A 15,561-nucleotide genomic window follows, 5' to 3' on the forward strand; every position below is an offset into this window, starting at 1 on the left:
GGCTTCAAAGGAGTCCTCACTCATGGCCTTCTCAAACAAAGTAGCTTGGGTAATCAGAAAATCACATGGGAGACCTTGAATTCCACCTTTGGTAGTCATATGAGCAACAATCTCAGATACATCTATGTGAAGCAGATCAAAAATCTCTTGGGAAGAAGGAACTCTCTCCAAACCATTGAACGACAACTGATCCAAGATAGGGATACCCACAAGATAGGCATACTCCTCAAGCGTAGGCAAAAGCTGGAAATCCGAAAAAGTGAAGCAACGGTACAGAGGATCATAGAACTGCACCAATACACTCGTTAGAGCTTCATCCACCTGAATAGAAAGAATATACAGAAGCTTCCCATGGCGAGCTTTGAACTCCAAGGGATCTAATACATAGGATGTCAAACTGCTTAACTCTTTCAAGTCGGGTTGTCTGAAATTGTACTTCTTCGTATTCCTTCTTTGCTTATCCATGTCTGAAAATTTGCAAATAGACCTCTTAAGTTTTCTTGAAAATTTTCTTGTTAATGATATGGATGCAAATGAATGCATGAATGCATGGATGCAACAATCACATTCAAGGATCAAGCAAGTCACACCACACAAAGGTCACGGGATGGCTCAAGTCATCCTCAATATCAATCATCCATTTTGATGGATTATGGTTTACACCTTATCAACACCCAAGTTCCATTGATATTGAGGATATACGAGAACGGATCAACCGTGAATTAAGGGTTTGTTGCAAGTCATGAGCATGGAGTCTCGGTTAAGAACCACCCAAAGGGAGTGTACTATGGTTAAACCTGACAATCATGTTCTAAAATAGGTTCCCATAGTCATCATCTCATCTTTCTAATATTATCAGATAAAACGACTACTCGTATTCCAAAAATATTCTTAAGAGAGACTCTTATGAATGTAGTATCGCATAACAATCGTATCAAATCTTACACTTGAATGACCTTCGCACTACGTCCTAAAATAGGCCAAGATGGGCTAGGTAATCTAAAGGTCCTTGGCTTCTAAGGTTTATATTGGAAAGAGTAATGCCTAACCACGACTACTCGTGTGACATTATTGATCCCAACATGACCTCCACCAAGTGAATGGGCTTGCAAGTCAACTTGCTAAGGAATAACTCCACACAAGTCAATAAGACTATGCCATTCTCCTATTATAAGTGCACTCGAGTTCGGGTATAGAACCAATCTCAAAAGAGACCACCAAGCACACAAGAAATTGATATATATCAAGCAATTCATACATTACAAACAATACAGTCATCCCAAATTTGCACAAAAATATGTCACAAAATAAATATAAACATACAATACAACAAAGGCAAAATGTAGGCTAAACCCACTAGGAAGTATTTAACTCCCCAGCAGAGTCGCCATTTTTCTGTAGCGAGGTATTCATTACCTTTAGATTTATTGACTAAATCAAAAGTAAGCATACAATTCAAGTCGCCACCGCACTTCTATTTATCCCAAGGGAAGGTTAGAAAGCAAACAAACACCAAGTAAGAAGTTTTATTAAATCAAAAACTAATAAAAATGTCAGAGATCTTGGTAAGGGGGTTGGTTATGCAATGGGAAGGTTTTAAGCACCCAAAACATCGTTAGTACTCTAAGAGAGCCCTTTTTGCAAATGTGTATTGTAGGTTGGTGTAACGGGGTATTCGTTACCTTTAGATTTATTGACTAAATCAAAAGTAAACCATACAAGTCGAGTCGCCACCACACTTCTTTTTATCTAATCAAAAACTAATAAAAATGTTAGAGATCGGGGTAAGGGGGTTGGTTATGCAATGGGAAGGTTTTAAGCACCCAAAACATCCTAGGTACTCCTAGGGAGCCCTTTTCACAATTTGTTGTAAGGTAGGTTGGTATTTGTGAAAATTATTTGTGCAAACATGATTGGGGAGATGAGAGAAGAATGTACAAATTATTTACAATTTTTGTGTTTGAATGGATAAACCCATTGCCTACGTACCATCTTAAAAAAAGATTAGGATCAAAACCTCGTAGTTCGGGGTAAAAATCTCAAAAAACAAGTTGGTGAATTGATTGGTCCAAAAGCTGTAAGGTCTTTTGTTATCCAAGGTAGAAAACTCAACCTAAAACCACGAATCCACCATGTGAGGATATCTTCAACATGCTAGTGAGGGATTAACCCTATAATAAGCATGGAAGACTCATTGTCCATCACTAAGAATATAGGTGAGTATTATATCTACCTCAAGGATAACTCAAACCTAGTAGCTAATGGTTATGAAACGTTTTGATGAGAAAGTGGCCATTGAAACCACATAACATTTGAATGAGTTGTATTTACCAATGAAAGGTATTTACAAAATATGGTCAAAGTTGACTTAAGGATTCGATTCAAAATAAGTGTTATGAAAAGAAGTTTGGAAAAATCAAAAGCATAATGCTTAGGTTTCTAATGTTTGAAAACAAATGTTAATGTTTGCACAAAAGTTTTGGCTTGGGTTAGAGTGGAGGGAAGAAGAAGAATGGCTAAGTCCTAAACATACAAGAGATAAAGGAAAAGAAATAAGACCACAAATGGAGTTCCCTTCTTGTGATCATATTGATGATCCAAGTAGCTCCCATCCTTTGGGATAAGCAAGCAAATAAGTGTGTACTCAAGCAATCAATCAATCAAATAAGCTCTTAGGAATCCTCCAATGGCTCTTGTATCTCTCACTTTAGATGCACATGACAATGGTTCTTCAATTTGGCTCAAATAGAAATCCCTAGCACAAGAACACACACATCAAAAAGTTCTATAATGCAAAGAAAGAATGGACAAGAGGGAGTTTAGAGAATAGGTCCTTTCAATTCCTCTACAACATTAAGCATTCTAAAGGAAGGAGGCCTAGTTGCTCTTTGACTTTTATAGCAATCTAAAAGCATGAGGCCTAGTTGCTCTTTGACTCCATTTTTTGAATAGGGAATATCCTAAAGTCTAAGTCCTTTTGTCCATTTGCCTTTGGTTCACAACAATCAAAACAAAACACAAGCACAATAGTATATACACAATTATGTGCTCAAGTGAGCAAAAGACAAATTGCATTAACATAAACATGAGCTCAAATGAGCAAAGAGCAAAAGCAAATGAGTAATATGTACAAGAATATTAAATTGCATAAATGTAAAGTGCAAGAATTAAATGTTAATGGTCAATAGTTAGAGTTAGTGTGCCATAAGGAAATTTAGCGCTATGTTAAGCAATCGTAAGTGGACTAATGTAGTAGTCACATCTATCTAAGGCCGGTTAATAAAAATGTAGGCAACAACACAAGTTAGAGGTCTTGATTAGTGAATCAAGCTCCTACAACTTGCCATGCCAAAAGAAGATGAGAAATGATCTTGTATTGATTTAGGTTCTTTGCTTGATTAGGAAGTAACCTATCCTTAATGCAAAGCCATTCACTTGATCTATGATCAAGATGAATTAGATTTGAATCAATGAAGGTTAAACCTCCCATACATCAAGGCTAACCACCAATCTTTAACTCATTGATCAAAAAAAGAAAAAAAGATGAAGAAGGAGATGAATAAGAATGAACATTAATGGAAATTCAAATGAAGTAATCAACATACATTGACCAAATATAGATGGAATCAAGGTCAAACATTAGTAAACATAAGCAAAATGAAACTTAGAAATCAAGAAACAAATAAAATATTTTTGGTATTTTTTGGAAATTAAAATAATACTTGAATTAAAATAATCAATTAAAGGTCAAACTTCAAATCCATTTCAAATCAACTTTGAAAAGTCCAAATGGATCATCCTAAGTTCAACAAGGTCAAACAAAGATTGACAAAAATTTTCAGCATTTTTAGAAACCAGAAACTATTTTTAATCAATTAAAAATGCATAAAAATAACCTAATTGAATTAAAATCTCAAATAAATCTCAAATCAATTAATAAATTGATGAGAATATTTTTCATAGATCCATCATCATTCGAAGAGGTTAACAAAATATTTTTGTATTTTTTGGATATTGAAAACTATTTAAAATGAATTAAAAACAACCAGAAAAGAGAAAATTCCTTAAAAATATCAAATGATAAAATAAAAAATATTAAAAATCATTTTTAGAAACTAGAAATTAAAAGAGAAATAATACAATTGGTCTCACATTTTTTGGAATTAAAATGAATGAGATGTGATTTTTTGAAATGAAATGGAATAAAAGAAATAAAATGAAAATTAAATCAGAAATAAAAAATGAGAAAAAATGTGATGCGTTGGATTCAGGCTCATTAATTGAGATGGCGCATCAAACGGTTCACAAGCGCGCATCCACCAAACACGTTGGTCAATGAGAAGCATGTGGACATTAAAAGAGTCATAACAAAGGAAGGTCCATATTAGATCTGGAAATTAAATCCAACAGCCATGGTTTGATCTGGAAAACAGACGGTGGTGTACACCACCGTCTTCTCGGGTGAGACCAGAGATTTCGGCGAGAGTTGCAGAGAAAAAAAACTTCACCAAATGAGGCGATCTATACAACAATGGAAAGCTGGGGTGATGTACATCACCCATGTGCCATCTATTTTCACTATAGACTTCCATGGAGAGAGAAATCAGAGGTTGAAAATGATGGTGTTCATCTTGAACTCAATGGAATTTCAAAATTTAAAGCATAAATCAATTGCCACTGATGAGAGGACTTCGGCCAAACCAATAAATGCAAGAAACAAGCTATAATCAAGGTGTTTCGAAGAAGATAAGTTTGTGTAGCAACCTCTGAAATATGGATCTGGAGAGCACGATTTCTCTTAGCTATTGCTTGCAATGTGATCTAGAGATGAAGATGAAGCAAGGTCGAGGAATTATGAGTCTGAAAATCAACCAATGAAGTTGAAATTCAGATCTGAAATTTTGAAAAGGAAGTGAGAATTCCTTTAGGTATGGCTATGGAGGGAGTTGTGTAGCATAACAGGCGCCTTCAGGTTATCAAATTATGAAGCCTAGCACACTTATTTATAGCAAATGGAAGCTACAAGCATGAGCAAAGTGTTGTAAGAACAAAATTGTTCTACAACAGATTCCTTGATTTTGATGATAACAAAGGATGAAACCAAAAATGGCACCCTAACGAAAAGTTTCTAAGTGTGCAGGGTTCTAAAGAAAGAAGAAATGAATCTGATGATGTCATCAGATGCATAACAAGATCAGATACAAATTCTAGAGTATTAGGAGCATCTGAAGTGGAAGCACGTTCAAGAAAGTCTAGAAGCTCTGACTCTGGACAAAACTGCAAAGTATCAGAAGCATCTGAACATGAAGTAAAGTCTAGAAGCTCTGATTCTGGAGAAACGTTATCTGTATATTCTGAAAGTTATCAGCGCCATCTGAACTCTCAAGAGATCAACATCAGAAGCAAGATTCCAAGATTCTCCAGAAACACAAATACTCTGATTATGGATTTGCTAATCATGAAGAAGTAACGTTCAAGCCAAGTAAAGATTTTCAAATAGATTTCCTAAACAGAGAAAGAGACGTTAATCTCCACTTCCAAGAGAGAAGATACTACTTGTGGTAAGTAGTCACTTCAAAGATGAAAAGTTAAACTGCAGAAGCTATTTATGAAATGGAGTAAACTCCTTCTAATATCCACCAGTTCAACCACTACTTCAACTCATATATAAATAGAGCTGCAATCAACATTCAGCAACAAGAAATCAACTAGCCAAAACTATACTGAATTATTTCACGCTCAAGAAAATCATCTTTGCTCTCAAAGAATTTCACTAAGCTTTTGCTTATTAAGTGAAAAATTTGTTCTTAAGTTTGTAATACTTGCTTTCTTAGAAGCACTCTAGATTACATATCTTGTATCTTTTATTTGTTTGATTTCCTCAAGTGACTCTGTGTAGTCTGTAGACTTGAGAAGACTAAGAGATTTTCTTCTCTCTTAGGTGTTGTTTGTAATCCTTCAAGATTAGTGGATTAAGTCCTTGTTGAAGGCGAAATCACCTTGGCCGGGTGGACTGGAGTAGCTTTGTGTTATAAGCGAACCAGTATAAAATCATTGTGTGATTTTCATTTTGGAAAAGCGCTTATTTTTCAAACAATTCAAACCCCCCCTTTCTTGTTTTTCTCACCTTCAATTGGTATCAGAGCTCCGGCTCTGTTATTGATTTTCTAATCAAACACTTAACCGTGTAGAGAGATCCAGTACGAGAAAAGCAATGGCCCACTCAAATGAGAAAGATTCTTACAATGCCAAGCCTCCTGTTTTTGATGGAGAAAAATTTGATTACTGGAAAGATAGAATCGAAAGTTTCTTTCTGGGTTATGATGCTGACCTCTGGGACATTGTCACAGATGGATACAAACCTCCAATCTTAAATGGAGCTGAAGTTCCCAGAAGTAAGATGTCAGAAGATCAGAAACGTGTCTTCAAAAATCACCACAAGGCCAGAACAATACTTCTAAATGCTATATCATACAAGGAATATGGAAAGATCACCAACAGAGAGACAGCCAAAGATATTCTTGACTCTCTGAAGATGACTCATGAAGGAAACTCCCAAGTCAAAGAGACGAAGGCTCTGGCTCTTATCCAGAAGTATGAAGCCTTCAAAATGGAAGATGACGAAGCTATAGAAGCTATGTTTTCCAGATTCCAAACTCTTATTGCAGGTCTTAAAGTGCTAGACAAAGGATACACGACTGCAGATCATGTTAAGAAGATTGTCAGAAGTCTGCCAAAGAAATGGAGACCTATGGTTACTGCTCTGAAGCTGTCAAAGGATCTGAACAATATCAGTCTTGAAGAACTTGTTAGTTCTCTCAGAAGTCATGAGATAGAACTAGAGGAGGATGAACCTCAGAAAAGAAACAAGTCCGTGGCGCTAAAGTCCAGACCTGAAAGACGGAAGTCAGACAGAACCAAAGCTCTCCAGGCAGAAACTGCAGATACTGACGACTCTGAACCTGAAGACTCTGATGATGAAGAAGAACTGTCCCTACTAACCAGAAGAGTTAAGCAACTCTGGAAAAAGAGGAACAACAACAACTTCAGAAGATCAAGACCCAGAGGGGATCGATCAGAGTCAACTTCAAAAGGTAAAGCTAACAAAGATATTACCTGTTATGAATGTAAAGAAACAGGTCATTACAGAAATGAATGCCCCAAGCTGAAGAAAGACAACCCTAGAAAAGAAAGCTTCAAGAAAAACACCTTCAGAACAAAGAAAGGACTGATGGCTACCTGGGATGACAGTGAATCTGGATCATCAGAATCTGACTCTGATGAACAGGCTAATGTAGCACTTATGGCTACCACATCCAGCTGCTCAGACGAAGAATCTGAAGAGGTATTTTCTGAACTTTCTAGATCTGACTTAGAATCATGTTTGTCAGAAACTCTTACTTCTTATCAGAAATTAAAACAAAAAGTTAAAAACATTAAAGGCCTTCTTAAAGCAAAATCTGAAGAATGTAGTAAACTTGAGACAACAATTCTAGCACGTGAAGATACAATCAGATCTTTAACGTTGGAAAGAGATGGAGCTAAAACAAAAAGCTTAGAATTAGAAGAAGCGTTGTCTCAAGCACCACAAACTTCAAATGAAATTATTTATAAATATGAAGAAGCCTTTCAAAAATTTCTGAAGAATGGAATAGATAGGAGTATTATGGCATCCATGATTTATGGAGTAAGTCAGAATAATAAAAGGGGAATTGGGTATGATCCTAAGGAAGATGAAACCTCTACCAGTAACCAAATTAAATCGCCTTTTTCATATCACTACACACACACACAAGAACACAAATTTAAAAATGCTAGAAGACCCAAAGTTGTAAGAAACTCTGGGAAAACTAATCTGAAAGGACCCAAGAGATTCTGGGTACCGAAAGATAAGATTATCTATGTTGCAGATATCCTATGCAGCAAAGTTCAGACACCAGTCATGGTACCTGGACTCTGGATGCTCGCGACATATGACGGGAAGAAAGTCTATGTTCCAAAGCCTGGAACTTAAAGACGCTGGATTTGTAGGCTTCGGAGGAGATCAGAAAGGAAGGATCAGAGGCTCCGGAACTATTGGTAATGGTACTCTTCCCTCTATATCTGATGTTCTTTATGTAGAAGGATTAATGCATAACTTGTTATCCATAAGTCAATTAAGTGATAACGGTTATGATGTAATCTTTAATCAAAAAACATGTAAAGCCATTAATCAGAACGATGGCTCTGTCCTTTTCACAGGCAAGAGGAAAAACAACATTTATAAAATAAATCTTTCTGATTTAAAAGATCAAAATGTTAAATGTTTAATGTCAGTTCACGAAGAGCAATGGGTATGGCATAGACGCTTAGGCCACATTAGCATGAGAAAACTTTCTCAGCTAACTAAACTTGAGTTAGTCAGAGGCTTACCTAAACTGAAGTTTTCTTCAGATGCTCTGTGTGAAGCTTGTCAGAAAGGAAAGTTTTCAAAAACATCTTTTAAAAAGAAAAATGTTGTTTCTACCTCTAAGCCTCTGGAGCTTCTTCACATTGACTTATTTGGCCCTGTGAAAACAGCATCAGTCAATGGAAAGAAGTATGGACTAGTAATCGTTGATGATTACAGCCGCTGGACATGGGTAAAATTCCTAAAGCACAAGAGTGAGTCTCACTCTGTATTCACCAGTTTCTGTTCTAAAGTGCAAAAAGAATTTGACTCTAAAATTGTTAGAGTCAGAAGTGATCATGGTGGAGAATTTGAAAACAAAGATTTTGAGGAATTATTTGACTCTAATGGAATATCCCATGATTTCTCCTGCCCTAGAACTCCACAACAAAATGGAGTTGTAGAGAGGAAGAATAGGACACTCCAAGAAATGGCCAGAACCATGATCAATGAAACTAATGTAGCAAAGCACTTTTGGGCAGAAGCTGTAAATACAGCGTGTTATATTCAGAATAGAATCTCTATAAGACCTATTCTAGAAAAGACTCCCTATGAACTGTGTAAAGGAAGAAAACCCAACATCTCATATTTTCATCCTTTTGGATGCTTTTGTTTTATATTAAATACTAAAGAACATCTGAACAAGTTTGATTCCAAAGCACAGAAAGGTATTATGTTAGGATACTCAGAACGCTCTAAAGGCTATAGAGTATACAACACAGAAACCAAAATTGTGGAGGAATCAATTCATGTCAGATTTGATGATAAGCTTGACCCTGAAAAGTCAAAGCTAGTTGAAAAGTTTGCAGATTTGGAAATCACTCTTGTAGAATCTGAGAAAACTCCAGAAGCAACTGTCACTCAAGACTCTGAAGAAATTAAATCTCCAGAAATTCCAAGGAAAGTTAAAAGTCGTATTAACGTATCTGAAGATTTGATTTTGGGAAACAAAGATGAACCTGTTAGAACCAGATCTACCTTCAGAACTTCTGAAGATATTCCTCTGGGACTAGTGTCTCTGATTGAGCCTACGTCCTGTGATGAAGCTCTTCTAGATAACGATTGGGTGGCAGCTATGCAAGAAGAATTAGATCAATTCTCCAAGAATGATGTCTGGGATCTCGTTCCTAAACCCAGAGGCACTCATGTCATTGGAACCAGATGGGTTTTCAGAAACAAGCTGAACGAGAAAGGAGAAGTTGTCAGAAACAAAACACGACTGGTAGCTCAAGGTTATAGTCAACAAGAAGGTATTGATTATAATGAAACCTTTGCTCCAGTCGCGAGGTTAGAATCTATTCGTCTTCTTGTATCTTTTGCTATTAATCATTCTATTAAACTATATCAAATGGATGTCAAGAGTGCATTTCTTAATGGTTATATTTCAGAAGAAGTGTATGTCAATCAACCTCCAGGCTTTGAAAACTCAAATTTTCCAGAACATGTTTTTAAACTTAAGAAATCCTTATATGGACTTAAACAAGCTCCCAGAGCTTTGTATGAACGCTTAAGCAATTTTCTTCTGGAACAAAATTTTATCAGAGGGAAAGTTGATTCTACACTCTTCTGTAAAAACCTTAATAATGATCTCATGATATGCCAAATTTATGTTGATGATATTATTTTTGGTTCTGCTAATATCTCTGTTTGCCAAGAATTTTCTAAGTTAATGCAGGCAGAATTTGAAATGAGTCTAATGCAAGAACTAAAGTTCTTTCTGGGAATTCAAATTAATCAAACTCCAGAAGTCACGTACGTCCATCAAAGTAAATACATTAAAGACGTTCTGAAGAAGTTTGACATGACTGAATGCAACTCTGCAAAGACTCCCATGCACCCAACTTGCATTCTGGAGAAGGAAGAGGTAAGCAACAAAGTTTGTCAGAAGCTCTATCGAGGTATGATAGGCTCTCTTCTCTATCTGACTGCTACTCGTCCTGATATTCTCTTTAGCGTCTGTCTTTGTGCCAGATTCCAATCAGATCCTAGAGAATCTCATTTAACAGCTGTTAAGAGAATTCTTAAGTATCTGAAAGGAACTCCTAACCTGGGCCTGATGTATGAGAAAACATCAGAGTATAGACTTTCTGGTTACTGTGATGCAGACTACGCAGGAGATAGAATAGAACGAAAAAGTACTTCTGGAAATTGCCAGCTTCTGGGAAACAATCTAATCTCCTGGGCTAGCAAAAGACAGTCAACTATCGCTCTATCAACTGCAGAAGCAGAATACATCTCAGCATCACTGTGCACAACTCAGATGCTCTGGATGAAGCATCAGCTAGAAGATCTTCAGATATTTGAGAGTAACATTCCTATCTTTTGTGATAATACTGCTGCTATTTGTTTAAGTAAGAATCCCATTCTACATTCCAGAGCCAAACACATAGAAATAAAACATCATTTTATCAGAGACTATGTTCAGAAAGGGATAGTAACATTGAAGTTCATTGATACAAAACATCAATGGGCAGATATCTTTACTAAGCCTCTAGCTGAAGATAGATTTCTTTTTATCTTAGAAAATCTGAACATTAAAAATTGCCCTGAGTAAAATTTGGCTCTGAACATGTAAAATGAGACTCTGGTAAAAACAAATACACTTCTGCCTCTGACTCTGATACTTCTACAAGTTAAGAAGATATCTGAGTTAGAAATCTTCAGAAACCAATCCTTTGGTATTCCTGAAGATCAGATACATCAACACGTGGAGCATTAAACGTCTAACCCTAGAACTTCTAGACAGCTGTCAAAAGAAATCAAAGGTCAGAACGTTTGAAATCTCCTAGAGCAGTGTGCGTACTGTTGGGATTAGACATTCATTTATTAGTGTCGCATCGCGCGAAAAACCGGCGGGAAAAGAAAGAAACAACAGAGCCTCCACCGTGCGTTATTTATCCCAAAAGAGGGAAAGGAAACGCTCGAAGTAAACCTAGGAAAGAACATGGTCTCGCGACCAAAGAGAATGGGTTCGGGAGTCGGTTATGCGAAGGGAAGGTGTTAGGCACCCTACGCATCCGTAGTACTCTACGGGATCCACGCACACTAGAAAGGAAAATTGGTTGCTAAACACTGCTCAAAACTCACACACACAACTGGCTGAAAGAAAAGCGGGAGACTGACTGAAACTGAACTCGGCAGGATGTCGCATCCTGGGCCTACTTAGTCTATCAGGCGTAGACATCAGAGTCGAAGTAGTTCGGACGGGGAAAGCGACACATGCTCGCTAGGATATCGCATCCCATGCATACGTATCTTCTCGGACGAGAGAAGAATCAGAGCATTCGTAGCTCGGCTGACACGCACACAAACAAACAAGACACAGGCAAACGTGGAGCCCGACTGCCAATCACTGGACTTATGTCAGCATCCGAACCTAAACAAAACAACAGATAGATAGGGAGTCTGGGACTCAGCCTACAACTGTCAAACACAAACAAACAGACAGACAGCAAATGCTAAGGAGTCAGGGACTCGAGCCTAGCAAAGGTCAGACAACACACACAAAAAGAAAGAAAAGGCGCCCGGAGAGATCAGCTCAATCTCCTGCCTACATACTTCATCTGGTATGAAGATCAGGGCGATGTAGTTCCCCTACGCAGGGACAAGGATCTAGCCTAACCAGATAACAGAGGGAGACACAACTCTAGGGAGACTACGACTCGAGCCTAGATGTTGTCATGCAAAGTCAACCCTAAGTTAAGGTTTCTAGCTAAATGGCACAAGGGCCAACCTATCCTAAACAGACACAGGAAAAAGCAAAGTCTCGATTGCAACTAGGGCAAGAGAAAGGGATATCTCAATCACAACAGGGGTGAGAGAAAAGAGTTAGTGTTAGTGGTTAGTCAAACTCGACAAGAAATCGCATCTCGTGCCTACGTATCTCATCTGAACATGAGAATCAGAGTTGCCGTAGTTCGGCCGACAGGGAAAAAGGACTCGATCGCAACGAGGGCGAGAGAAAGGAAAAGTCTCGATCGCAACGAGGGCGAGAGAAAGGAAAAGTCTCGATCGCAACGAGGGCGAGAGAAAGGATCGCAACGAGGGCGAAAGCAAGCAAGGATTAGCTGTTAGTCGTTAGTCAAACTCGGCAAGACATCGCGTCTCGTGCCTACGTATCTCACCTGAACGTGAGAATCAGAGTTGCCGTAGTTCGGCTGACACGCACACAAACAAAAACAAGACAAAGGCAAACGTGGAGTCCGAATGCCAATCACTGGACTTACATTGACATCCGAACCTAAACGCACACAACAGGTAGGTAGGGAATCGGTGACTCAGCCTATAACTGTCAAACAACACAAACAGACAGCAAATGCTAAGGAGTACGGGGACTCGAGCCTAGCAAAGGTCAAACAACACACAAAAAGAAAGAAAAGGCGCCCGGAGAGATCAGCTCAATCTCCTGCCTACATACTTCATCTGGTGTGAAGATCAGGGCGATGTAGTTCCCCTACGCAGGGACAAAGGTTCTAGCCTAACCAGATAACAGAGGGAGACACAACTCTAGGGAGACTACGACTCGAGCCTAGATGTTGTCATGCAAAAGTCAACCCTAAGTTAAGGTTTCTAGCTAGATGGCACAAGGGCCAACCTATCCTAGACAAGGCTTGCACAGGAAGCAAGGGTCTCGATTGCAACTAGGGCAAGAGAAAGGGGAGGTCTCAATCGCAACGAGGGCGAGAGAAAAGAGAGATCTCAATCACACAGGGGTGAGAGAAAAGAGTTAGTGTTAGTGGTTAGTCAAAAGGAAACTCGGCAAGACATCGCGTCTTGTGCCTACGTATCTCACCTGAACGTGAGAATCAGAGTTGCCGTAGTTCGGCCGGCTGGGAAAAAGGACTCGATCGCAACGAGGGCGAGAGAAAGGAAAAGTCTCGATCGCAACGAGGGCGAGAGAAAGGAAAAGTCTCGATCGCAACGAGGGCGAGAGAAAGGATCGCAACGAGGGCGAGAGAAAGGAGAGATCTCAATCACACAGGGGTGAGAGAAAAGAGTTAGTGTTAGTCAAACTCGACAAGACATCGCATCTCGTGCCTACGTATCTCATCTGAACATGAGAATCAGAGTTGCCGTAGTTCGGCCGAACAGTTCTAAGCATGGCTCACACAAGGGTTAAGCCACACAGACTTGACTTGCACAGGAAGCAAGTCAAGCACAACCTACCTTGCACAAGGGCAAGTCTAAGCTAAACCTAAAGAGGCAAAGCAAACAGGCAAACACAATCACAAGAAGCACACTCTATATGCATACAAGAGGCTCAAGCAAAAGGTTAGGCACTAGGGCCAACTGGAATAGGGTAAGTGTTGCTCTTAACCTTGCCATTGAGAGGCTAAGGTGAAGCGGATGAAAGGAGATGAGGGATGTGCCTCATTGCTTCTATCCCTGATCAGGGAGAGCATGTAAGAAAGTGTGGGAGTTCAGAAAGTAGGAACTCTCTCCACATTATTGACTCGATTAGATCTTGGGTATTTATCTCAATGCTTCAACCATGTAATGGGAGCAAAGAGAGGACACACTGAATAGTGGGGGATAGGCTACTTATCCCTACCTTCCACCAATTGCCTCAAATGAGGACTTTTCCTGCTTGGGACAAATATAAACAAACACAGGCATTGCCTCTTAAGGAGGACTTCAGACAGTTTGCCCGGTCAAATAACAGACCGGGTCTCCAGACTACATGAAGAAGAAATGTTTATACCTCAAAGCAATTGCTAAAAAGCAAAGCAAGCAACTAAAGCAACTAAAGTGTACCTGAAAAAGTCAAACTTATTAGTAAACAGTTTCAAAGTTAAAACCAAAAGGAATGGATAAACAGTCAACCACAGAAGGTCAACTGTGCAAAGTAAGACTCAAACACATGAGTCACCTACAAAACAAAAGGTTAGCACAATATAGACAAACAAACATCAATCAAATTGGTATGATCTTGGAAGCACTATGCTCAACCTGAAACAGATGAACTCAACATAAGTCCAAAGGACCACTAGGGCTAGCCTAGGGTCAAAGATGAAAGAAAAAGTCAAGGCAGCAAGGAAAAGTCAACTCAAAGTCAAAGTCAACCAATTAGAAAGCAATCACAATTGGGCCCACAATCATATCATGCATCATTATCATTTCATGAACATTTGAAATCAAAGTAAGGCAAAGGAAAGCATACAAAAGTCAACAGAATGACTTGCATCAAAAGTCAACCCAAACATTTTCAAAAATCATCAAATAAATCACACTCAATCCTAACATCTAACATGGTATACATGTAAAATTTCATGGCATTTGGATGAGAGGAAGGCAGTCAAGTAAAATCATGAAGTCAAACCAAATTCAAGTAAGCATGGTAAAAGTCAACAAGCATGGGTCAACTTCAAAAAATCATATCAAATTGAAAACAGATGAGAAATGAATGAGATTAACACCAATGCAAAGCTTGAGATGTCTAGTTATCACATATGAAATTTCATGATCATACAATAAGATTTGAGAATTTCACAAAAGATTTGGCAAGGCATAGCACAAAAAGTCAACAAATGACTAAGCATGGAAGAAAATTCTCAATCAAATGGAAAACAGCAAGATTAATTCCAAGAAAATTCAAACATGAACTAGACATGTGATAGATGATTCATGCAAAAAATGGGGTCAATTGGATGTGGGGAAGTGTGTGAACAAAATTTGTGAAAATACATGATCATGGTATGACACCCAATGCAATACACAACTTCAAAAATTCATAGCTCCCAATTCCCAAATGATAAATGCACAAAGTCTATATGGAAATGAAGGTCAAGGAGTCTATTTTCACCACAAAAAATCTCAAAGGCATTGGATATAACATGAGAATTTCCCAATAAGAATGGTAAGATGTATCATTCATGCACACATGTTGGGAGAATAATTGCCATAAAAAATCCAGTCAATGAAAAAATGATTAAAAATCATAATTAAAAACTAGACTCAATCATGAACATCATGGAAAAATTCTCATAATTTTTTTGATGAAAAATGAAGGAGAAATTAATTGGTGAAGATGAGGAAATAATTGAATGAAGTATGAACAAAATGCAATGCATATGGGGTCAAACAACCAATAGAATGTTGCCAAGCACAAAGCCCAGCGCCCCATTCAAGGGGGG

The sequence above is a fragment of the Lathyrus oleraceus genome, chromosome 6, assembly GCF_024323335.1.
Source record: "Lathyrus oleraceus cultivar Zhongwan6 chromosome 6, CAAS_Psat_ZW6_1.0, whole genome shotgun sequence".
NCBI classification, from domain to species: domain Eukaryota; kingdom Viridiplantae; phylum Streptophyta; class Magnoliopsida; order Fabales; family Fabaceae; genus Lathyrus; species Lathyrus oleraceus.